The sequence below is a fragment of the Antechinus flavipes genome, chromosome 3, assembly GCF_016432865.1.
Source record: "Antechinus flavipes isolate AdamAnt ecotype Samford, QLD, Australia chromosome 3, AdamAnt_v2, whole genome shotgun sequence".
Lineage (NCBI taxonomy): Eukaryota > Metazoa > Chordata > Mammalia > Dasyuromorphia > Dasyuridae > Antechinus > Antechinus flavipes.
Genome location: NC_067400.1, coordinates 241,089,069 through 241,116,782, shown reverse-complemented (window position 1 = coordinate 241,116,782; position 27,714 = coordinate 241,089,069). Strand labels below are relative to the sequence as shown.

Below are 27,714 nucleotides of genomic sequence, written 5' to 3'. Positions count from 1 at the left end.
TTGATAACTTTTTGAGCATAGTTCCAAATTGCTCTCCAGAATGGCTGGATGTGTTCACAATTCCACCAACAATGTTTGTTTTCCCACATCCCCTCCAACATTCCGCATTATCTTTCCCTGTCATTCTAGCCAATCAGACAGGTGTGTAGTGGTATCTCAGAGTTGTCTTAATTTGCATTTCTCTGATTAATAATGATTTGGAGCATATGTTTTTAAAGCAAAAAGAATTCCAAATAAGAAACAAATTTAAGGGCAAACTTTTGGACACAAACAATTTGGGGACTGTTTATACTGTTAATGCTTTATTATCCATGGCATATAGGAAAGGAATTTTTTTTAATATATATTATTTTATTTTATAATAACTTTATATTGACAGAATCCATGCCAGGGTAATTGGAATGTTTTTGTTTTTGTTTTTGTTTTTTTTAATTTCTACATTACTAATTTTTGGAATGAGATTAAAGATTTTTTTTTTTTTTAAAAACTTAAGTCACAAAATTGCATGGTTAACCATTTCCAACTTAGGCCCTCTAGTGGATAGAGTTATTAAAAACAAACAAAAAATCCTCAATCACCACGGATAATCCCCTGAACAGAAGACAAATTAAGTTAAACTTCAGATGTTAGAGGCACAGCTTATATCATTTAAATTCTTCTCTTGGGATCCAGTGACTCCCAAAAAATCTATGGACAGATTTCAGGAGGTCCATGAACTTAAAAAAATTTATGTTCACAATATTTAAATATAATTGATTTCTTTTGAAATACTATAAATTTTATTTTATACATTTAAAAATATTATTCTGAGAAATGGCTCATAGGGTTCCAAGAAACACACAGAAAAAAAAAAAGGTTAAGAACCCCTGATTTAAAGGGATAACAATCTAAACATTTTTAATCAGACCACATTTTCAATCTCACTGTCAGATGATAAATATTAGTTTAAGAGTAATAAAAATGTTTTGTTTTTTTTTTTTCTGAGGCAATTGGGGTTAAACAACTTGTCCAGGATAACACAGCTAGGAAGTGTTAAGTGTCTGGGGCCACATTTGAACTCAGGTTCTCCTGACTCTAGGGCCAGTGCTCTATCCACTGTACCATCTAGCTGCTCCCAAAAATGTTTTTAATGTTTATTTAAAATTCTTTTCAGCTTTCAATAGAAAATGCATGCAATGAGTTAAGTTTTGTTTTCTAAGAAAAGCAAAGTAATACAGAGAAATTTAAATATGATAAAAGTTTATGAATATTTTATATGTACTTATGCTCCATTTGTAATAATGAAGTAAAGTAAAAACCTAAAATGTTTGAGAGAGGCTTACATTCCCTATATTCTCCATATGATCTTTACTTTCCATTTTGAAAAAAATTAAAAATCAAACAGAAACTGCACTAGTCTTCCATATGCAAAAGCATTTTCAAAAGCAACCTTTTACTTACATCACTTGTTTTCTTTAAAATAATATTTAAAGGATTTAGAATGATATAATTTTTTTATTATAGCTTTTTATTTACAAGATATATGCATAGGTACTTTTTTAGCATTGACTCTTGCAAAACCTTCTGTTCCAACTTTTCCCTTCCTTCCCCCCAACTCCCTCCCCTAGATGGGAGGTCAACCCATACATGTTAAATATGTTAAAGTATATGTTAAATCCAATATATGTTTACAGAATGATATAATTTTCAAGCAGAAAGGGAACTCTAATTAATCATTTTTCTTTTTACAGATAGGAAAATTGAGACCCAATGAACTTTCCAAGGATCCAAAACTAAATAGTAGATGGTATATTCACTATGAGAAGAGAAGTCTCATAACAATCCAATATTTTCTCCACTACATTCATGAAAACATTGAGGTTTAATCCTGAGTACTTGGCTCTACAAGAAAATTCTAAATTAAAATTTAAAAATGAGGACTTCTGGGGCCAGAGCCAAGATGGTACAGATAACATATGTTTCTCTCTGACCTTCTCTACAACCTTCACAATAATTACAAAATTCAGCCTCTGAATTAGTTCAGAACCCACAAATATTGGGAGTGCAACAAATTATCAGCAGAAGATAATTTCAAAGATTGCCAGAAAAGGTCTATTTTAATTGGAAACAAGAGAGAGGCAGCCAGTGCAACCAGCTGAGTTAGGCCAGCACAGTCAACACAGAGTCCTGGGGCAGTGCAGTTTCTGTGTGGCGGGGCAGACTTTGCTTGGCAGAGAATCTACGGGAGGAAACAGACTAGAAAAGGTCTGTTTCAATGGGATGGGAGGGAGGCAGCCTAACACAAACAGCTGATCACAAACGCCAGTGCAGACAGCAGAGAAATGGTAAAACATCCAACACAAACACAAAAGATCAATAGTGAACCCCAAAATACCAGATCTGATCTCAGGGGACCTGGCCATGCCCACACAGCACTGGGAGTGAATCAGCATTGACTCAACACAGCAGCTGCTGCTTGGAAAACCTCTTCCACCCTAAAAGCAGACTTTTACTTAAAAAAAAAAAAAAAAAAGTAAAAAAGAGGATTCTGACAATTGACAGTTTTTATGGTGAAAGAGAAGAACAGATTTCAAACCCTGAGGAGACTAAAGATAGCTTCAAAAGGCAATATAACAGGAGAGTCTACAAGGCTCTCCTAGAAGAAATTTTAAAAGATCTTAAAAGACAATTAGAAGAAAAATTTGCAAGAGGGTTTGGAAAAGGCAACACAGAAACTATCTTAAGAAAATTCACTACAAAATAAGACTTAGAGAAATGGAAAAGGCATATAATTCATTAAAAGATAAATTTGATAAAATGGAAAATGAAAGCAGCATTTGTGAAACAGAAAAAGAAAATAACTCCTTAAAAAAACAGAATCTGTGAAATGGAAAAATTTTTAAATGAACAATATGCTCAATTAAATGTTCAGTGAAAGACAATACCAAAAACTTTAGTCAGATTATTCAATTAGGTGGCTCTAATATTCAAACTGGAAATTATTTTACTAGGGAAATGCATGTTATATATATATTGTAAATGTATGTAGAAATAAACTACAATCATACACACATACATGTAATGTGCAAACACACACACGATATATTCTGTAATATGCCACTGTATTTCTGATCTGCATTCCCTCCAATGAGGCAGATTGCTAAGTGTTTGAGATAGGACCAAGATACCTCATTCTCCCTTTCCCTGAAATAAGGACTAATTTTACTTGAAAGACAATAGTGACAAGCAAAACTCTGGCTCAGGCTTCATGCCACCACTCTGATAAGAGAAAGACTGTGATGGAAAACATCCTGCCTCAAATTTCTTGCCTCCATTATAATAAGAATAGGACAACGACCCATTTGGAGCTATCAGACACTATTGCTAGAAATCAGAAAGTCAAATCATCTGCAAAATCAAGGTTAGGAAACAAACAACAACTCCCATCTGACCATGTGGCAAGTATCCTTAGTTTCTTCTTCTGCTTTCCTTAAAATTTCATATTTTACATAAGATTCCTGAGGTGGATATTCTGGTTACTGTCTTCTGTATAGTCAGTTAAGCCTATATCCTGACACTGATACATTGTTGGTGGAATTGTGAATACATCCAGCCATTCTGGAGAGCAATTTGGAACTATGCTCAAAAAGTTATCAAACTGTGCATACCCTTTGATCCAGCAGTGTTTCTACAGGGCTTATACCCCCAAAGAGATACTAAAGAAGGGAAAGGGACCTGTATGTGCCAAAATGTTTGTGGCAGCCCTGTTTGTAGTGGCTAGAAGCTGGAAAATGAATGGATGCCCATCAATTGGAGAATGACAGTAAATTATGGTATATGAATGTTATAGAATATTATTGCTCTGTAAGAAATGACCAGCAGGATGAATACAGAGAGGTTTGGAAAGACTTATGTGAACTGATGCTGAGTGAAATGAGCAGAACCAGGAGATCATTATATACCTCAACAACGATACTATATGAGGATGTATTCTGATGGAAGTGAATTTCTTTGATAAAGAGATCTAACTCAGTTTCAATTGATCAAGCATGGACAAAAGCAGCTACACTGAAAGAAAGAACATTGGGAAATGAATGTAAACTGTTTGCATTTTTGTTTTTCTTCCCAGGTTATTTTTACCTTCTGAATCCAATTCTCCCTGTGCAACAAGAGAACTGTTCAGTTCTGCACACATATATTGTATCTAGGATATATTGTGACATATCTAACATATATCATCTGGGGGAGGGGGTGAAGAGAGGGAGAGGAAAAGTCGGAACAGAAGTGAGTGCAAGGGATAATGTTGTAAAAAAAAATTACCCAGGCATGGGCTCTGTCAATAAAAAGTTATAGTAATTTAAAAAAAAATGCGAAGGGAGAAAAAAAAAAAGCCTATACCCTGAGTTAAATAAAAGTGCAGTTAAAACTATTACTGCTTTGTTGATTCTATGACAGTAGTACTCAATCAATAGACCTTCAAATCATTTTTATCTCAATTACTGGTGACTCTAGATGAGACAGTCCAAGTTCAAACAAGATCAAGTTTTCCAGCCCAGTAATCCTTCAGCGCACACAAAGTAGATTTTGCTTCAGGAGATTTTTTGAGCAGGAAAAATAGACTAAGTTGAAATTCTATCTAGAAAAACTGCAGAGGTAGTCTTTTGTGTACTCATCTCAGTGTCTTGTCATTTCTAATTACTCATGATATAAGTCTGATGGCACAATTCCACCTTTAAGAGTCACCTATCTTTATGGATCTCTCAAGTTTCTAGAAATTTTTGTTTAGTTCTTGTGTGGGACAGGTGCTAGGTTCTCCCTTCCCAAATTAATTAATCAAAGACATCTTCAGTTACAAAGAGAAAGCATTTATTTAGTCCTTGCAGGGAGAGGTAGCACACCTGGGAACCATCCCAGCTCCTAACATGCATTTGGTCTAAGCAGCACGAAGTAGAACACCTGGCTAAATAGGAAAAGACCAAGCCTTTTCATTGGATAGACTAAAAGGATGTAACCATCCTTGACCAATGGTCAAATATTGTCTGCTTCCCACAGGTAACATCACTTCCTGTAACTTCACTAACTTCAGGTGACTTCCTGCATCCCAGGATTCGAGGCCTGGGAATAGGGATGTGACTTAGTCTCAAACTGAGAAAACATCATCCAATGAGTCCCATTTATTCTCATAATTCTGGTTTGTAATAATTGCTTTATTCTCATAATTCTGGTTTGTAATAATTGCTAATAGATTCAGAAGCTAAATTATTCCTAATCCATTCTACTACTGATATAAGAATATTAGTCTAATTAAATTCTGGTTGAAAAAAAAAAAAACCTTGGATTGTGGAACTTGCCCCTGATATGAAAATTCTGGCTTGGTTAAACTCTGTTTTAAAAAATATATGTATTAAATATACTTATTTTGTATTTAATTTATACTTTAACATATTTAACACGTATTAGTCATCTTGCCATCTAGGGGAGGGGATGGGGGTAAGGAGGGGAAAATTTGGAACAAAAGATTTGGCAATTGTCAATGCTGTAAAATCACTCGTGCATATAACTTGTAAATAAAAAGCTATTAAAAATTTAAAATATATATGTATTTTAAACATACATATCTATGGATGTATCTCAAATTGTCAGATACATATTTAATATGTATAATAAAACTGATTTACATTATATAACAAATATATACAAATCCAATAAACACATTTGAATCATATGTTCTATATAACTACATGTATATATGTTATATATGAAATATATAATGTTATATATTTATGTGTATATCTGATTAAACTCAGTCTTAAGCTTAGACATATATAAAGAGAAAGAGAGAGAGCAAGGAAAGAATGAAGCATTTTGAAGTGTTTTAATCAAGTCCACAGTTTCATAGTCTCTTTAGACTTGGATTAAAATCCGTAAATTTAAAATTAATGTAATGTGTAATGTAAAATTTTGTAATAACTTTTCACTTTCTATATATATGTGTGTATATATGCATGCACAGATATATAACATATATCTGTATGTATGCATATGGATACATGGAGATATATATATAAGTTTAACCAGATAAGAACATACATATTTAAGAAAGTTTAGTAGGATACATAAATACACAAAAATATAGATATGTACACACACAGAAAGAAAGAGAACACAATTACAACATCCTTAACCCCAGGGAGGATCTTTTAATTCTGAAATACTGTATATGCTTAATTGTTGAGTCTTCATTTCCCAAATTGTCTGTAATTATTGCAATTCTAATGCTAAATTTATCCCAATAAACAGGGACTTCCTAAAACCCTTCAATGGTATGAAAATTTTAAAGGTAATCAAAATTAAGTCATAGAGAGATCACTAGAAATATCTGAAATATTACTTTTAAAGTCTTTTCAAAATCATTTATGTTGGGTTTTGATAATTGGGAAAAATTATTCACAGCAGTTATTCTATGGCCTAAATGGTAATACTTTTGACTATTTATAAGTGAATCTCTATAATTGAATCAAAATGATTCTGTAAAATAATAATTCAAAATACATTCAATTGGATTACTTGACAGGTTATAACTGTTATATTTATGTCTAAAAATTAATATTGTTTTATAGTGGCATTATAATTTCTCACTGATTTTTGAGAAATCATGGTATAAGAAATGATGTGAAATGAGTAATTCAACTATATCATTAGATTTACTCCAATTTCTATCTAAATGCTATAAATTTATGAATTTGAGCTATCACTTATTAGAAACTTTTCTTGTTATGATTTTTTAAAAGCTGTATTCTTTGCCTTAAAATGAATAACAACAACAATGAATTAGTGTTGGAGAAAGTTTTCTGAGGACTTGCCATGTTCTCTGGAAATTCAGTCTTTATGAGCTTGAAAAAATCTTTTGAGCTTTGTGAAAGAGGGAGATACAAGAATATACATGACTAAGGAGAGTTTCTCTGAAATATAACAGATTGCCAAGTATAAAGGATTCTACTAATTTTATTTTACTCTTCGGAATTTGTACCAGTACTTGTCTCAACTTCTTTATGCAAGTAACTAAGGAAATCAGTTCTTAGACTTGCCATCTCCTACTCACTGATTTAACAGTTTTATATTCAAGTATAACTTATTCTCAACAGGAATAAGATAAAGATGTGATACAATTTCATTTGAGGACAGCTAGGTGGCACTGAGGAAAGAGAACACCTGGGCTTAGAATCAGAAGACTCATCTTCAGCCTCAAACACTAACTATGTGACCCTGGGCAAGTTACTTAACTCTATTTGCCTCAATGTTCTCATCAATAAAATGAGCTGGAAAAGGAAATGGGAAACCACTACAGTATCTTTGCCAAGAAAACTCCAAATGGGGTCATGAAAAGTCAAGCACAATTGAATAACAAAGACAAGAAACTTCATTTGAAGAAAAGCAACAAGATGAAACTATTTCTATTTAAGAACTAAGCATGTTTATAATTGGCTTTCAAGTGTATTTAATATAAAGTCTATTTCATATAAGAAGGACTTCAAGGACTTGTGATAATTTAATTCTACTTCAACTTTGTGCCAGTAAAAAAACAACAAAAAAGAACAAGTATTAATTGCTTATGGGAAGGTCACACCAATATAATAAAAACTTCACTATTTCCTAAATTAATTTGCTTATTCAGTAGCATACCAATCTAACAACAAAAGAATTACTTTTGGACTTAGGAAGAATAATTGTCAAATTCACCTAGAAAAACAAAAGGTCAGGAATATCAACAAAATAAATTTTTAAAAGGAAGGGGTAGAGTGGAAAATGAGGACTTAGTTATTCCTCAACATTTGCAGGCTTCACATATTCGTGGTTTTGGTTATTAGCAGGGGGCTATCACTAATTAAATAGAGATTTTTGGAAATTTATAATGTACTGTGGAAAATCATAGACAATGCACAAATTTAAAGTAAAAGAAGAAATTATCAATCATAAATACATAATGTATAATACTAATTTACTTTATAATTTATCAGTATTAGTATACCTAACATAAATTCATTTTAATAGTTCAATTTTGTTAAATACTTCAGTATACTATAAAATTATGAGTTGCACAATTTTGGGGAACACCTCATCTTTGGGGAGACTCAGTCATGACTTTCTCCCACAGTGATCTTTGTATCTTGAGTGAAATCTATGAAGCAGTTGCTGAAACTACATTGGGGGTTTCGAAGATTCTGCATAGTGTATGAAATACTAAACTGTCACATGTAAAAACTGCATGTTTTTAATGGACAAATTATGTTGTTTTACTTGTTTTGTTTTAAATAAATATTATTACAATTATTAAAAATAATGGTTTGAGATGAGGACTACAGGCGGAGTTTGCACATTTGTGGGGTCCTGCACCCCAACCCCCACAAATGTTAAAGGATGACTATATATTTAAAGCTGATGACTACATATTAGCATATATTATCAAAACAATTTGGTACTAAGTAAGAAAGAGGTTTATCAGTAAAAGAGTACATATATATATATATATAATATTCAAGAAAAAACCGAGCACTATAACCTAGTATTCAATAAACTCAAATTTCCAATTATTGGAATCACTATTTGACAAAAACGAATGTCTACTACAGCCAAAAAAAAAAGAAGGAAATTAAGAAGGTGCCTAACTATTAGGAATTGACTAAACAAGTCATGGAAATGAATATAACAAGATACTGAGCCAGTAAGAATTGACAAATGGACAGTTTCAGAAGAAACTGGGGAGACCTTTATGAACAGAATTAAATAAGCAAAACTAGAAGAACAAGTTACATAATAAAGAAAAAAATTCTTACTTTTAAACTATAATAATATACAGTGATAAATCAGGATTCTACAAATAAAATGAAACATGTTATCCATATCCTGACAGAGGTAAAGGACTTAAGATGCAAAATGAGACATACTTTTGAACAAAGCTAATGTGGAAATTTGTTTTTAGGAACTATATATATTTGTTATGAGTATTTTCATTATGAATAAAATTATTTTTAAAATTAATATATACTATCAGGTCACTCCCCAAGTCAAAAACGGATCTCCACTATCCACAAGTTATAATAAAATAATTAAAGGCTTGACATTAAAGACACTCTACAATCTGTTCCTAACCCATTTTTTCCTTTTCTTCTCAGTATTTTCATACTTAAAATCTATACTCCAAATGTTCCCCAAACACATATTTAGAATTTTGTCTTCGGATCATGTCATTCTCCCATTATAGAATTCCATTCATCAACTCAAATATTGCCTATTCTTAAATGTTCAGCTACAATTAAATGGAATGAATTTCTCTAGTCTTCATTAACTCTTAAGCTTCTCTAAAAGAGAAAATTTGTGCTTGAGATAAAACAATTTTAATAGTTTCCACAATTTAGAATACTAAGAACTCCCAAAAGATACAATCCTTCTAAACAAATTTCTAACTTGAAGACTCTCAGAACTGCATCCTTCTCCCCCACCTCCTTCCATATTTCAACTAGCAAGGCTGCACAAGCTGATCAAACTTAAAGGCTTCCTATAGAATTCCACTTAGCTCTCCTCTCTGACTCATCCCAGTGCCTCAGAGATGCCAATTCTAAATGACAGAAATTTGTTTAGGCTGCCGTAGTAACAGTATAGTAGTGCTCTATACCACTGGGTGAGAGAACTGAGGAACAGAGGGTATGATGATAGAATATGTTGGGGAGAAAGGGGATAGAAGAAAGGCTGTCAATCCACTAAATTGGAAGGAAAGAGTCCAGCATGCAACTGGAGTCAGTTTTGTCATCTCAGAAATAACTCTGAGGCAAAGACCAAGGCTATTGATCCATGAAGTGCCTAGTGAGAGAAGATGGAGATGCTTTGGGATCCAGCCTCCAAGGAAACTATCATCAGAAGGGACAGACTCAGAAAGAGAACAACAGGAGAAAATAGGGAAAGAAGACTAAAATTACTTAAATCTCAGAAGGAAGAAAATGATCTTGAATATAAAAAGATAAACTGACAGAGAAGACATTAACAGAAAAAAGAAATAAGGTCTCCAGTTCTAATAGATGAGTTCAGTTATCCTTTTGTTTTGTTTTTATTAAAGCTTTTTATTTACAAAGCATATGCATAGGTAGTTTTTCCAACATTGACCCTTGCAAAACCTTTTGTTCCAAATTTTAACCTCTTTCCCCCACCCTCTCCCCTAGCTGGCAGGTAGTCCAATACATGTTAAATATGCTGAAATACATGTTAGATGAGTTCAATTATCTATAAATAAATATTGTAAAGTAAAAGAAAATGATTGAATACCCGATGAAGTAGGGAACTCAGTAGTTTTTGAGAAGAACATAGAACTACAGAATGCTGTTCCTGAGTAGTTTAAAAGAGAAATTAAAATTATTAGAGCAGTATAGGCTGCACAGTGAAAATAATTGGCAGAAAAAAATGAAAAACTTTAATCTGTAAGGCCACATCACACAAAATAAACTTAAGAATCATTAGGAATGCAAATACATAGAAGTGAAGAATAATCAGAAAGAAGAGAAGAAAAAAATAAATAAATAAATGAAGTAAAGCATGTTTTCCATCTAAGCAAATCATATTGATCTCCAAGAGAGGAGGTATAGACAAGATAAGAATTATATGTAAAATATTATATATCATAATATAAGAATTCCTAAAAGAATATGACAAGTAAAAAGCATGATTCAAGAAATACAAGAAATGTCATCCCGGATTTTTATACGCAAAAATAAAGTGCCAATCAAAAGAATTCAAAGATTGTCTCTAAAAAAAGGTTGCAAACTCCAAGACATATTGTGGTTATTTTTTAAATTGGTTTGAAAAATGATAGACTGTGCAAGAGATCAGGAGAAAGGCTTTCAAAGAGAAGAGAAAGGAAATTAGACAACAAAAGATTCTTCTACAATATCTAGAAAATATAAGAGATGATAAAATAATGTGTCCTAACAAACAGTGGAGCTCAATGTGCAGGCCAAGGTGACCGCAAATCTGAGCCTAACCTTGTGTGAAAAAAGGCGGACTTCAAAAATAAAAAGGCAGTCAAAATATTGATAGAAAAAAAGGCAGATCAGAAAAGATTATTTGCTTTGCAAATGCCTAAAATAACAGAAATACAAGAAGAGTAAACCAGGGACAACAATAACAAAAATAACAAAGGTCACTAAGAGATTCCTTTTGAAATTGACACAAAGAGACAAGGATGAAATCAGTTATCAAACCAAAGTAAGGGTAGGCAAACTAGACGAAAGGCATCATGGATTACTAGTGTGCACAAAACCCTATCTACAAGTGCACCAAAGTTTTTTCGTGAGACTAAATTACAAAATAGAAAGATATATTAAGATCAGGGGGAAAGAAGATAATGGATAATGAGATGTGTTTTAAGAGAGTTTAAGTTTTTTGTTAGTAAAATTTCCTTTCCTTTTTATCTCTTCCTCTTTTGTCTCTTCTCCCTTTCCCCAAGTACCAGAGGGATTAAAACTCAGAAAAGAAAAGGAAATATGTTATTTAAATGATGGGAGAGGGATACCATGATGAATATTCCTTTGGACAAAGACAGATATTTTATAAATGAAGACCTTACAATGGTTATTATCTTTAGGGATTTTGTACCTGTAGAGACTACCCATCCTGCTTCAAGAAAAGAGGAATCAGAGCCCCTGAGAGCAACTAATACACAGAAGAATGAAAGGGCATGGACCCAGGAAAGATTGAGGGAAATGGAAGGATAAAATGGCTAAGAGGAGGGTAAAGATCAGTAATGAACTGCATAATCAGGGACAAAGAAAAAATCTATCAAAAGGCAATATCCTCTACATTACCTACAGATACCGGAATTTTCAATATCTTCTTTTAAAAAAAAATAGCTTTTTATTTTCGAAATACATTCAAAGATAGTTTTCAACATTCATTCTTACAAAATCTTGTGTTCCAAATTTTTCTCCCTCCCCTCCCCCACCAAGTTATCCAATTCTGTTAAACATGTACAATTCTTCTATACATGTTTTCACAAATATCTTGTTGCATAAGAAAAATCATATCAAAAAGGAAAAAAAAATAAGAAAAAAACAAAAAACAAGCAAACAGCAACAAAAAAGGTGAAAATACTATGTTGTGATTCACACTCAGTACTGAATCCTCTCTCTGGATGTAGATGGCTCTCTCCATCACAAGCTACTGGAATTGGCCTGAACCACCTCACTGCTGAAAAAAGCCACGTCCATTATAACTGATCATCACACAATCTTATGCACAATGTTCTGTTGGTTCTATTTACTTCACTTAGCATCAATTCATGTAAGTCTCTCCAGACCCTCTCTGAAATCATCCTGCTGATTGTTTCTTGCAGAATAATAATAAAGAATTGGTATTTTGCTAAGAATGAGGCACAAGAGATAAAAGGGGGCCAGCTCAAGAAGGTGTGAGAAATGGAGAGACATTTGTTTGATTTCTATAGTCATGAAAGTTGAATAGAAGAAATGGAACTTAAATTGGAGAGTTGAAACCCACAGGGACTTCAAGATAGTAAGAATGTAAGCTCCTTAGGGGCAAGAACTGATTTTTGAAGTCTTTTGTTCTTTGCCCCCTACCTTTCTAGAATGGAATCTCCTTTGGGGGGGGGGGGGTATAGAAGGGGCCTCTATACATTTGGTGGCCTCAGGCTTTCTTATCTCACATTTTTAGAAACAATATTAGAAACCGCAGGCAATGGGGAAAAGAGTTAGGGGGGTTGGGGAGCTCATATTAGGGGTGTGTGTGTGTGTGTGTGTGTGTGTGTGTGTGTGTGTGTGTATTAAACCATACTTTTTGTGTCAGAAACTACTCACTCTTTCTCATAAGAAAGAAATTTTTTCCTGCACTTATACTTGGACTCCTGATTGTGTTAGTGGTTTCTACTGTTTCACACAAAGACAAAAATAAAATGTTTATAAGAGAAAACCCAAAATAGGTATATTAAAATTTTTTATTCCATGAGGAATACAAAGAATAAACGGATAAGTATGAGGGTCACAAATCAAAATAATTCTAGAACAGACCCAAAGGAAAGATAAATAGTGAAGAGTAAGGGAAGAAAAAAAGTATAAAAAAGGAATTTTAAAAATTAACTAACAAAAACAAATTAAAGGGAAGCAGAGAAAGGGAAATTCTATATTAATCCTATATTTTTGAGAGGAAAAAAAGAAGATTTAAATAAATTAAATAGATTAGAAAGAAGATAAAAGAAATAAGAAAAAATAAGCAAATAAGCAAAACTACAAAGTGTAAAAGATAACATGGAAAGGACTTAGAGCTGGAGAGTGGGGGAGTTATTAAAACAACTGCAGAGGCACAATGCAGTTTTTAAAACAGAAGAGAAAAAAATAAGAAATAAATAGATGAAAATACAACCCTAATTCTCACAATTTAAAATGTGAATGGACATTTGTTATTTATAAGAAACACATTTTAAAAACAAAGAAATAACGTAGAATAAAAATTAGAAACTAGAAAAAAATTTTGATACACATAAAGTGAATCCAAAAAGTCAGAAGCTGTAATCATGTAATCAAAGCAAAAATAAATAATCAGAAAAAGGGGGGTTGGGGCATGGGAGATAAAGAAGCAAATGACATTATGCTGAAAGGAACTAATGCAATCATTATTAGACTTCTCAGTTATCAGTTATATATGCTCCAAATGCCTTTGCATCTAAATTCATAAAGGAAACAATAATGGAGTTATGGAGCTGTGAATGCAAACACAGTGAATGGGACCAGATGATTTCCATCTCTATGAGACAGAGTGGATAAAACCCTAGGCCTAAGGTTCAGAAAGTTGTATGACCCACAGGAAGTAGACAGCATTGCTAACCACTGGTCAATAGTTACTTCCTTTTCAATCCATCCAATGAACCCAAGTCTTTTGCTAGTTAAGTAATTCATTATTTCTGGTTTGACATCAGGTACAATGCTGGGAGATGGGAGCTGAGAGGCTCTACATCTGCTTCGTTGTGCTTGGGCCTCTCCTTGCAAGGACTGAATAAATGCTTCTTGTTTGTCTCTTAAGATGCCTCTGAGTAGTCAATTTGGGTAAGGGAGTCGAGCCCCCATCCCACACAGTTTATGGGGGCTCATCCAGGACCTGTGGCTTCCCAGAGAAATGGCTGGGGTTCTGATGCAGGGCAGGCAGGCACCAGATTGGGTTTTCTCTGACATCTTTGATATCAGACCCTCAGCCTCCCTTCTCTGTGAAGTATGGGCCTGAAGAGAGGCACCCAAATACAAACAGAAACTGAAGGCAATCCTCCGAAGAAGCCTGAGGGCAAGTGAACAGTCAGGTAACTTGTGTGCCCATAATCCAGAAATAAAAGGGAAGGAGCAGTCCAGAGATTGAGGCTGCTCTCCCCAGGGCACTGCCTGTGTCCTTGGGCTGCGCTTAAACTAGTGGGGACTTTGGGATTGTTAAGGCTTAGTGATCCAAGATTAAAGGGTGCTGCCTAGTGAGCCAGAAGGTAATCCTATAAATAGCACAAAGCAGGGGTGCTCTGGATGACTGCTGCATCAGGGAGACCCTGCTTGCGGATACAAGTCAAGAGATTGGCTCTGTGTATTATAAGATCTCAAGCTATGAAATTGGAGCTGCTGTCTCCAGAAGGAAAGGGGAAGGAGCACTCCAAATCAAATCTTGGGAGCAAAAAAAAAAAATTTAAAATACTAAGTGCAATTGATGAGATATTGCTGTTTTTTGTGGGGAAGGGACGGTCCTCTTCTTTGTAATTTTTATCTGTGTTTGTGTCTTTGTGCAGAATGTCTGCCATGTCTATTCTGTGAGTTAGATATCTTAACACCCTTGATTTCCCCCTTAAAAGGGAAAAAGCCTAACTTTTTCCTGTGGACTCCAGCTCTGGTCAAGCTAGGTGCTACAGAATTAAAGTTTTTGAGGGCAAAGATTGGGCAGTTTGGCAATTGCTCATTTCAAGATTGCAAAGGGGTTTAGCATAAAACAAATACTATATGTGTTAAATACTTTATTGGATTTAATTGTTTCATATTTGATAACTTTATATGGGTTTTTAGATGTGAGGGGTGAGTGAAAGAGAAAGAACACATGTTCAATCAATTCAGTGAAATTTGTTATTTGTGATATGATAGTAAAAGGAGTTTTATATAAACAAAAGATTTAAGAATTTGGGAACTTTGGGAAAAACAGAAAAGAACTTCGCTGCTTTTAAAACGTGGCAGCAAAAAAAAAAAAAAAAGTGGCAGCAAATAGCCTAGTCCACAAGCCTTTTCTGATTCACAGAGATTAAAAAAAAAAGGGGAGTCGGGGGAACCTTATCTGGATCAGGTTTGCGTTTTAAGAGCCTGGAGACTTGAGAGTATGCAGCAGTAAAAGAAAACAAAAAAAAAGCTGAAGTCTATCAAAGAAAGTAAACAGGAAGTGAAAAGGAGTCTTTTTCTGGAATCCCTCTTAAATTATAAATTTGTTAATTTTTCCAAATTTGTTAACTTCTTCTAAGTACAATTATTATCCCTGAGAAGTAACTTGTTTGAGTTATATAGGTCCCAATGAAGGAACAAGTTTACTAATAATCTTCAACTTTGTTACATTGGAACAACTTATAATGATCTCTTTTATATCAGGAATGTTGAGCTTAAGACCATCTCCTCAGATATCAAGATGAGTTGTAAATTTTGTATGATGAATCTCTTACAGTTATATTAGACAATAACTATTAAATAGTGTGTGCTAGAATTGTGAGTTTGTTTACTTTAAACACAAGATCTTAGAAAATTGTGTGCAAATATTGAAACATTTCAACTAGAAATTTAAATCTGTATTTGATTTGAAGTTAAAAAAAAAATAGGTTGTTAAAACAAAAGTTCTGATAGTTTACCTTAAGGGATCACATGTTTGTATCTCCTAATTAGATGAAGTATACTGCTTTTTTAAATGTATGTTAGTAATTTGTAAAAATTATAAGCTATGCTTTAAAATTTTGTCAGCTCTGCTGGACATATATATAAGCTTTATGAAATTTAATCCAAAATTATTCAGATATTAGCTATATTGTGGATGTCAAAGTTTAAAAACGAAAGAGGTGATTTTAAAAACAAGAGATAAGAAAGATTGATTTACAAAAGCAATTGATAGTTTGAATGGAATATCTAGATAGAATATCACAAGGTAAAGTATTGATTTTTAAAATAACTTTTTAATTGGTGTGTACATTAAAATTTGAAACGACTCTAAATTACATGAGATTCCTATCCATTTTTGTGATAGGCTATGTTATGTTTATTTAGCTATCACTTATGAAAACTATGCACTTGGAATTTGGATATGATTGCCTGATGGATCATTACATTAGTAACCCACCATTTGAGAGGAATGTCATAATTTACTCAGAGAAATGCCTTCCTGAACTGTAAGTGCACGTTTTACCTGGACAAGACCTGGGAGGACACCTTAGCCTCTGCTTAAGATGAGATCCTTCTAACTCAGTTTCCCAGTTCTATTTCTTTGCTTTCCAACTGATTATTCCTGGGTCTGTCTATGAGGTGGAATTATTACTGAATGATTGGTTGTCACAGCTAAGGATGCTTTATCCTGTCATGTACATGCTCTTAGATTGAGGACCTGAAGAATCAGTTTTGACTGATTATATTATAATCACGTCCCTGCTTTTTTTCTCTTATTGCAAATTTCTGTAATCAGAACAAGTGGTCAGTAGAAGAGATGAGGCACAATACAAGTATGCAGATAACATCTTGGTCTGTATCCAGTCCTGGAGTTTCTCTGGCTGATGCCATAAAATCCCCTTTTCCTAGGCAAGAGTTTCTTTGCCTGAAGGCTCACTTGGGCCACTTCCCACCTCCCTTCTGCTCATTGGGAAAGGAAGCAGACAATCTTATCACAATCTGATCAGACCTTTTAAGACCTTGAAACTTAAACTGACATCTCCCTGGCCTTAGCCCTACCTTTTACACTCATTGATGGAAGGCGGGACCAGGTCCTAGATGGTCTTGACTCAGTTTCTGGAATCCTATCCTAGATCCCTTGCTTACTTTTTAAAGAAACTTGGTGTCTTTGGGGCAGTTTTCCTGCCTTAGACCTAGTTGCCACAGCCCTTCTAATTGAAAAATCTTCTAAGCTCATCCTGGGCCAATAATTGGATATTTTGGCCCCCCACCAGGTTTGGAGCATTTTTTGCCTATATCAGAGCTTTAGAATTAGGGAAAGAGATGAGAGTGAATATCTACTCTTACTTCAAATATATTTTTCATGTTTTGTATGATCATGGGGGCTGTATGAAAAGAAAGGAGATTTACTTATTTTGACAACCAAACAATCCCCCATTAAATAGGCAAGGGAAGGACTGCACACTGTCCATGGACCTAAAGAGGTTTCTGTCATGTTTTGTAAAGGAAGGGGAATTCACTTTAGACCAAGGGAAATAGGCTTGCAGATTCAGCTGCCTGTGCTGCAACCTATATTCCCTCATCTCAGATAATTAAATTCTGAAAAAATTGTTAAAAAGGCTCTAGAGTTTTTGCTAAAGGAGATCATACTCACTTACAGCCACAATATTCCATCCATTGCCCCTACTCCTTTGAGGAAACAAAAGCAGGAATTTGGGGAAAACATTCTTTGGTATCCTAGGAAAAGCTGTCTGGATGAGAGGCATTCATGATAGCCTCATTTTCACCCCCTCAATCTTCCTCTGCATGGGGTTCCTGATTACTGTCCCCAGTAATCCCATATTAACTTCACTTTTGTTTATTCTTTTTTTTTTTGGCACATATTTAATCCTTACATTTTTAATCTACTTGTGAGAGTTGTTTCTTCCAGACTCTAAGCCATAAAATTCCAACCATTTGGTCAACCTGAAATCACCTGATAGCTGATTGTGACACTCAGCAAGGGATACTGCTGCCACCTACAAGTCACTTGTCTCTCCCCCTCAGTCTGGACCCATTGGGCAGGGCCAGTTCTACACCCCTTATCAGTCTGAAGCAGGTCCAGAAGATGAGACCTTCATCCCTTTGTCCCAAATGAATCTGGGTCTGGACTACTTGAGGCGGGAATAATGGGACAATGGCCCTGAGGCCTCTGGGCCTCCACAGTGTTGTAGTTCTACAGATAACATTGGCTTCCAGATGCCAATCTGTTAATCTGTGATCATAAGATTTCCAAAACAGTGGGCATTGGTGAAAGCGAGGTCTCTGATTCCTGTTCATTGCTTTAAGCAGCAATATCTTGTCACCTGCTTCCTTATGCACTTAAATCACAAGAATAATTCAAGATTTCTTAGCTAAAATGGTTGCTGAAAGCTTCCATTGATGTATAGGTGTTAGTTCTAAATGGTAGAGGAAGGGGTATAGAGGGCCACAGACAGTAGGGGAACTCTGGGTGAGGTATAAGACCCTTCAGCCAAGAGGGAACCTGATGACAATGTCTGCTTTGGTTCCCTATCTCTCCTACAGGCTCTCGACTTTCCTGAGAAGTCAGGAGGTGGTAACAATCTGTGTTGTGACTGAAGTGGAGTAATATCAGGTGGCAAAGAGTGATATCAGGTGGCAATCTACATACAATAGCAAGTTGTTTATGTGGTCCCATGTGCGCAGTATATACTTAGCACATGCACAGTACTGCTTTGGTTATATAAGGGTATGAGGGTATATATAAGGGGGAGAGAATTTGGAAACAACGGACTCGTATTTCAACCGTCCTCAGGAGTCTTGCCTCATCACTCCTCCATTAAGATGGTATGCTTTTTCATCCCACATGGGGGCTCTAGAAAGCACAGTATATTTTGTCAACCCAACTTGAGAGTGCAAAAAAGCAGGACACAACAGTGGGGTACAATTAATACTGAAGAAAGGAACATACCTGAAGGCCTAAATAACAAGGATGTCCTCATGGAAGAAATATATCAAGACTGGTGTGAGAAATCTTCAAATGTATGAATAAGAGAGTCCCTAAATGGGACCAGGTGAAGATTTCTCAAAAAGTCTATGAGATGGAGTGGACTGGACTGTAGACTTAAATTTCAGGAAGTAGACAGCATTGCTGACCATTTGTCAATGATTATTTCCTTTTCAGTCCATCTAATGAACCCAAGTCTTTTGTTATTTAACCAATTCATTATTTCTGGTTTGTTGCCAGATACCATGCTGGAGATGGGAGCTGAAAGGTTCTGGTATACTTGGACCTCTTCTTACAAGGACTAAATATATGCTTCCTGTTTGTATCTGAAGATGCTTCTGAGTAGTCAATTTTGGGTAAGGAGATCTAAAACCCATGCCATACAACAGTAACACAATAATGCCAGAAGATTTCAATGTCCCTCTCATTTTTGGATAATTCTAACAAAAATAAATTAAAGAGAAAATACAGAACTACACAAATTGCTGGAAAAACTAGACAACAACCTATGCATCTTCTAAATGTGACTTTAAAAGAATATATGCATTTCTCAACACTACATAGAACTTCTACAAAAACAGACCATTTTATTTAGCTTTAGCAATATTGAAAACAAATGTAAAAAGGTAGAAATAGTAAACACATTCTTTAGTCTCCATAACACAATAAATATAGTAATACAGTAATTGATTCAGAGACATAAAAAAAAAAGAAGAAAGGCAAAGCCCCAAAATGAAACTCAGACAACAATAAAATCCTAAATAATAATAGGATCAAAGTACAAATCATAGAAATATTAATTATATAAAAGAAAATGATAATGATGAAACATACCAAAATTTCTGTGATGCAGCAAAAGAAGTCCTCAGGGGAAAAATCATATCCCTATAAATATACATTAACAAGATAGAAAAAGAGAAGATTAATTAATTGAATTTGCATCTTTAAAAATTATAAAGCTAGAAATAAACCTAAATTAAACACAAAGGAGGACTTGTTGAAAATTAGAGGAGAAACAGATAAATAGAAACAAAACTGATTCATTAAAAAGAATGATAAAATGATGTATGTTAAACCATTGAGTAAAAATTAGAGGACCAAAAAATGTATTCAATAAAACAGCAAATGTGTAAGATAAAATTATAAGAAGAACCAGAAGAAAAATGTCAAATTATGCACAGATACACTCTAGGCTAATAATGGAAAAAAAAAAAAACCCAGAGAACACCTTCAAAATTTAAAAATTCTTAAACTAATAGAAGAGGAAACAAAGATCATAAGTAACTCTATCTCAAAAAAGGAAACTGAAGTAGTACAAAGGTACTACTAAACAACAACAACAACAAAAAAAACTTAACAAGAAACCTTTCTAGTCCTGATGGAGTCACAAGAGAATTGTATTAAACTTTTAAAGGACAAATAGTATCCATACTACATAAAATATTTTTTTAAATTGAAAAAATATCATAACAGAATCCTTTCCTGTGACAAATACTATCCTATTACCTAAAAATCAGGGAAGAATAAAACAAGGAAAAACTACAGACCAATATCATTAATGAATAATGTTGAAAAGTTTTAAACAATTTTGTCAGATTACAGCAATTTATCCAAGAAATAATTCATTACAACCAAGTTAGAGAATTATATCAGCAACAAAAGAAATCAGTCAACATTAAGAAAACAATCAACATAATAAATCAAATTAAAAACAAAAACTCCAAAGTCACATGAATAATCTACACAGACATCTTATTTCCCACTCTAATTACACTCATTTTAGATTTTTGCCTTCTCCACTAAGCCCCCAGTACATTCATCATTGGGAAATCTCATGATTTTGAAAGATCAAATCAGCCTTGTCACATGCCTCAGCAATACTTTCTCACTCTTTAAGTGGGAACCATAAATTCTATTTAAGAGAGGGAAATGAGAACCCCCAGTTGCCCTCATTTTGTTGTACTCAATTTGTACTTCAACTTCTCCAGAAGCACTTGTTTTGGATTTCTTTGACTTTTCCACAATGGTCCCTCTAAGTTATCTCCTCCTTACTATCTTTTCTGCTTTCTTTTTGCCCCTGAGGACAAGAGTGGGCTTAATTTATACTCCTGACTATTGATGTGTTTATCTCAATAAATGCAGAAAACCATTTGACAAAGTACAACATTCATTCTTGCTTATTAAAAAAAAACAAAAACTACAAAGTATAAGAACAGAACAACTTTAAAAATGAAAGGCAAGTATAGGAAATGGGGATACACTAGAATCTTTTCCAATAAATAGAGGAGTAAAGCAAGGACATCTACTCTCCCACTATTATTTGAGATATTTCTGGAAATGCTACCAAGTGAAAGAGATTAAATCCATAAAGAGAAATAAAGAAGAGACAAAACTATCACCATTGGCTGATGCTTGAAAAATTCCAAGAATTCAACAAAGATACTAATTGAAACAACTGATAGCTTTAGACAAAATTTAGATTAGAAAAAAATTCAAAAATTAACTATTTTATGCAACAGAGAGGCACTAAAAGAAAAAGAAGTACCATTCCAAATAATTACAAAATGCATAAAGTATCGTGGGGTCAAACTACCCAAACACACAAAACTCACAGATTTCCTTACAAAGTACTCCTTAAAGAAATAAAGAACAACTAAAATACCTGGAAGTGTGTGGCTGGGCCAGTGCCAATCTAATAAAAAATGACAACAATACCAAAGCTTGTACCTTTAAAGATATACCGATCAAATTATCAAAGGGATACTTTTTAGAACTTACTGAAATAATAAAAATATATATTTGGGAAAATAAAAGATCTAGAATATGAAGGAAATGAAGAGAAGTGAAGACAAAGGTTTACTAGCACTTTTAGACTTCAATACATATTATAAAGCAACATATAATCCAAATTATCTGATACTTATTAAAAAAAAAAAAAGGAGGGGTAGATCAATAGAACAGACTAGAGGAGAAAATAAAAAAACAATAACCTAATATTTCATAAAGCAGTTCTCCCTAGTTGATTTAAAAAAAAAAAAACAACTTCTGGGGCAAAGAGACCCACATGTGCAAAAATGCTTGTGGCAGCCTTATTTGTAGTGGCAAGGAACTGGAAAATGATGCCCATCAGTTGGAGAATAATTGAATAAATTGTGCAACATTATTGCTCTGTAAGAAACAACCAGCAGGATGATTTCAGAAAATCCTGGAGAGACTCATAAGAAATGATGTTAAGTGAAATGAGCAGAACCAGGAGATCCTTGTACAAGGCAACAAGATTACCTAATAATCAATTCTAATGGATGTGGCTCTTTTCTTTTCTTTTTTTTTTTTCAAGTCTTTTAATAGTCTTTCTTTCTTTTTTTTTAAATAACTTTTTATTGATAGAACCCATACCAGGGTAATTTTTTACAGCATTATCTCTTGCATTCACTTCTGTTCCGATTTTTCCCCTCCCTCCCTCCCTCCATCCCCTCCCCCAGATGGCAAACAATCCTTTACATGTTGAATAGGTTACAGTATATCCTAGATACAATAATGTGTGCAGAACCGAATAGTTTTCTTGTTGCACAGGGAGAATTGAATTCAGAAGGTATAAATAACCCGGGAAGAAAAATAAAAATGCAAGCAGTTTATATTCATTTCCCAGTGTTCTTTCTTTGGGTGCAGCTGCTTCTGTTCATCTTTGATCTATTGAAACTGAATTAGCTCTCTTTATCGAAGAGATCCACTTCCATCAGAATACATCCTCAAACAGTATCATTGTTAAGGTATATAATGATCTCCTGGTTCTGCTCATTTCACTTAGCATCAGTTCATGTAAGTCTCGGATGTGGCTCTTTTCAGCAATGAGATGATTCAGGCCTGTTTCAATGACCTTATGATGATGAGAGCCATCTACACCCAGAGAGAGGGCTGTAGGAACTGACAGTGGATTACAACATAGCATTTTTCATTCTTTTTGTAGTGGTTTGCTTGAATTTTGTTTTCTCTCTCTCTCTCTCTCTTTTTTTTAACTTTTCGATCTGGTTTTTTTTTTTGTGCAGTAATTATATAAATTTATATGTTTATACTGGATTTAACATATATTTTTACCATGTTTAACATATATTGGATTGCATACCATCTGTATGTAAGAGATGAAGGGGGAAGGTGGAAGAGGAGGGAAAATTGGAACAAGGTTTTTCAAGGATCAATGTTGAAAAAATTATCCTTGTATATGTTTTGAAAATAAAAACTTCATAAAAAAATTTTTACAAATGTTATCTAATTTGATCCTCACAACAACCCTAGGAAACAAAAGCTGTTATTATCCCAATTTTACAGCTGAAGAAACTGAGACTAATAGAAGTTATACAACTTGTCCAGGGTCACACTGTTTATAAGAATCTAAGTCTGGATTTGAACTCAGGTGTTCCCAAATCCAAGCCCAGCCCTATGTCAGTTTAGCTACCAGTTCCTATTAAGATAAGAAAAATAAAGAGGGAAGCAGTCAAATGGGGGAAAAAAATCTTTGCATGAAATTTCTCTAATAAGGGTTTGGTAACCAAGACATTTAATCCATTAACAAGTATATTTAACATCAGCAACCTTTCTCCAGCAGATAAATGGTCACAGAATATGAGTAACAATTTTTTAAAGAATTGGGAATGAATACTTCAAATCATTAATAAAAAAAATGCAAATCAAAATAATATTGAAATTACACCTTATCTGCTGAAAATTGGCAAAGATGAGAAAAATGGCAATAGTCAAAGACAAGCACATTAATGTATTGCTGATGGAGCTATAAAATTAAAAAAAAACCATACTGGGAAACAATTTGGAATTATGCAAATGAAGTGGCTAATATCCCTTTGACCCAGAGATTCTATTACAAGTTTTATATCCCAAGGAAACCACTGTTAAGAAAGTCTCACCAAAATATTTATAATAGCATTTTTGGTGATATAAAATTATTGCAAACAAAGCAAATGATCATAGATTAAAGAATGGTTAGACCCATCATAGTACATGAATTTATTGGGATATTTCAATGGTATAAGAAATGATGAATGTAGCAACTCTAAATGTGCAAGGATTTCAATGAACTCATAAAGAAAGGAGGAGAAGCAAGAAAATAATGTGACTAAAACAAACAATATTACAATAATTATAATGTAAGTGGATTTGTTTGCATACAAAGTAAAATGTAAACATTATAAAATTATTAAGAATAGCAAGACCTGAAAGAAGAGATATGAGAGGCAATACCAATCTATCCCTCTGAGGAAGTAGAAGACCCACAAGTTATTGCACACTGCATATGGTTTTGGACTTTTTAAAAATATATTGATCAGTTGTGCTGATTTTTTTCTTTTTTCTTTTCTTGGTTCAAAGTATACTTACTACTTACAACGGGAAAGATGTCTGGGAAAAGGAAGGACAGATTCTGGGGAAAAAACTGCTAATACAAAAAAACCCCCAAAACCCAAAATATAACAATGAAAACCTTTTTAAATGTTCAAATAAAATGGCAAAGAAAAAAATGGGATTCCAATGCTTGATAGAGATTGAAAATTCAAGCATAAATTTATACCTTTGGTGCACATGATGTGAATTCTCTTTTCCTGTCAGGAAGAAGCCCAAATACTGTTCATATGGAATAATGTGAAGTCAAAGTCTATTGCTAATATATTCATCCTGCTTCCAATTTAGTTAGCATCTTTAAAGACATTTACAATAACCTTTGAAACAACCTAGATGAGAACTTAAGTTTTCCCAGACTATCCAATAACCATAACTTAACACGGTCATAATGTAAACACTATCAATCCCAATTGCATACATAAAGGAAGTTAGCTTTCCCAGGTTATTTTGAGTGGTATAACTTTAAACAAGTGTGGGACCTGGTCTGCCAAGTGCATTCTATGTAGCTCTTTGACTCTCTTTCCTAAGTTGTCACTTTTGCATCTGAGGAACTCAAGACTATATTTCCACTATTAAAGTTCTGCTTATGATGAAGATCTTGGTTAAGTTCTTTTCACAACTAAGCTGACTGTAAGGTTTTCTTACTCCTTTATAGTGTTTTCCCTTCAATGTTGTATTTCTCCTTACTGTAACTAATTGGTTAGTCTGCTAAATTCTTCTAAGGATCTAACCTGCCAATGGTATACTTAGGCCTCATGGTATATTCCTTTAATGGATTCTTCCAAATTCCTTTTCTTTCTAACTACATGCTCTTCCAACTCTATTTCATATTTACTATTCGTGCCTATTTCATCTCTTATTTTGCCTGTAAACTCTTTTCCTAAATAAACCTTCCTTTTGGCAAAGAGAATGGCCATTGTGAATTTGTCACATTTATTTCAAACTAGATATTGCTACATCATTTGATGTTCAAAATTTGTGGTCTTTTCCTTGCCAAAGATAAAAAATGAATATCCCAATATTTTTTCCTATGAAGGTGGTATGACTTGGAACTCAGCAAAATCTGGTGCTCTGAAACCTGCTGGCCTTCTCCTTAACCTGAAGATAAGGGGATCCCTCCCTCTTCCCATTTCTAACTATCATTTCTCACTGTAGTGGAGTCCTTGGGGAATTTCCAGGTTCTTCTTCTTTTTTTTTCCCCCCCAAGGCTCATAGATAACTAGGGAAAACTGAGGGCCATATAATCTTCGGGGGAATGCCTCGGATTAAGTTTTGCCATCTCTGGTGTGGACCTTACTTTTCTGTGGGTCTGCGGCTTTTTGAGCATTGGCTACAAGATGAAGACAGAATAGGAGTATGAGAGGCTATTAAAGTGTAGGCTTGTGGTTTTTGGCTTTCTAGGGATACTTTCACTCTCCAAATATTGAAAAGGGGAACTCCTGTGACATCTGACCAGTTAAAATTTAAAAGGGGTACTTCTTTTATTTTCTCTCAGTTTCTCTTCTCTTTCTCTCTGTTAGCTATCTTGATTTGAAGCCTGTTATGTTTTTAAGTAGGCAAATTACACATAACTAAAAGAAGTCCTCTATAGGCCTGAACCTGAGGCTTGCAGAAAAGCAATAGAAAGAAAAAAAAAAACCCTCTCTAGGATTTTCCACACTTCTCTGCCCTTGTGGAATCTATCCTGGCTAAGTTAATGTCCCAGGCTTGATACTTTGAAGCCTGGATTCTTTTGGAATTCATGATGGTACCCCAACATCTTTGATGGAAGTCCCTCAGCATTTCTGACATGGAAAGTAGGCCAATCTCCCTCAGATATCTCCCTCACAAACCTCCTGACACGTTGGCATTAGCTAGACATCTAGTCCTTGTGCCCAAAAAAGGAACTTCCCATGTTTCCCTCCTGTATGTATGTGTATAAAAGAATATGGCTTATCATCCTGCACTCCATGAGAAACCTCTTCCCTTCAACATTAACTGCTGAAGAGTTGAACAGATAGGTAAAAATATAGAAAATTACTGAAATGTGAAAAGGAAGTTTCTGTCACCTTAAATTTTGGGGTTATATTTAAATTGGAATTCTGATTCTAAAATTGTATGAGATAATTACTATTAATCAGTGCATGCTAAAATTGTGAGCTTGTTTATTCTGGGTATAAGACATTAGAAATGTGTGTACAAATACTAAAGTATTGCTACTGAAAATTTAAATCTGAATTTGATTTGATTTTAAGCAAGCAATGGGTATTAAACCAAAGTTCTTTGGTAATTTATTCAAAGAGATCACATATTTATATTTCCTAATTAGATGAAATATGTTTAAGGTGTTACATTGCTTTTTAAATTGTATCTTGTACAATTTGTAAAAAAAAATATTATGCGCTATCTATCACCTGTGTGATATCTTCTCAGGAAATATTAACTGAGTTCATGGGTTATAGTACCGAGATAAATTATTCTCTTGAATTATTTGAAATTGATGATTTTTAAAACCTAAAACTGATTCTCACTGTGTCTAGGAAGTAAGGATACATTGAAGACTTTATCTAATGGATTTTATTCTTGGATCTGTTAGCATTTCCCTCCTTCCTGCTCTCAAGTTGGGGAAATGAAAAAACAAACAAACAAACCAGAACCATTCTATCTAGCTAACAATGTCATAAGTCTTAGGAAATGAACTTGGTATGGAATGTGAAATTCCCATTCAAGAAAATACAGGTATAAATTGAAACTAGAATTGAAAACTGTATCATAGTTTTATTTTAGATCAGTTGGAATATAAGGAGATATTTCACCCTCCCCGCCTTGGCTTGTTGTGGAGAGTCCTCACCTGAGCTGCCTTCCTACTAGTGCTCAGCCCTTCTCTGAGTCTCCCTGCTGATTAAATGAAATTCTTTAACTTTAAATTGCTTTTTTTTTAAAGTGAATTATCTATGTCTACAAAGTATTTATAATTGAATATTTGTTTTTCAAGTGTGTAGTTGTTTAAAGCAAAGTCATTCATGATGCTTTATCAAAGATTCTAATAATGCTCAGCAATACAGGGAACTTGTAAGAGAAGTTTGCTATAATTTTTTTTTAAAGTTTTGATTAACTGCAAGTTCTTTCAAAATGATTACTTCTTCCATAGTTTACATCTGTCCTCAGCAAATTATTTAACATTTATTTAGTGCATCATGGTCTCCCTGTCTAACCAATATATGATCTACAGCTTTCTTCAAACACCTAAAGCAGGATTTTCAAAACCTGTAATTTTCCTGCACTGAATTTTATCTGCCCAGTATTGGGGAAATGAAATCCCTTCTCCTCAAGTTCATTTGCATGTGAAAAGAAAGCATGCCACGAGAATGGCTGGTTTAGGCTATGCAGAATGATTGGTGAGGGTTT

General features: G+C 34.0%; 1 protein-coding gene across 5 annotated transcripts in view; it reads right to left on the bottom strand.

Annotated features, from left to right (window-relative positions):
* ZBTB21 (zinc finger and BTB domain containing 21) overlaps positions 1–27,714 on the bottom strand; it is a 63,677-nt gene that overhangs the window by 23,454 nt on the left and 12,509 nt on the right. For 4 of the 5 annotated variants that reach the window (XM_051984756.1, XM_051984759.1, XM_051984758.1 and 1 more), the window contains exon 2: positions 19,753–19,803. The exons of the other annotated variant lie outside the window; for it this stretch is intronic. The gene's annotated coding sequence lies outside the window, so the exon portion shown is untranslated. The remainder of the gene's footprint in view (positions 1–19,752; positions 19,804–27,714) is intronic. 5 annotated transcript variants of the gene reach the window in all.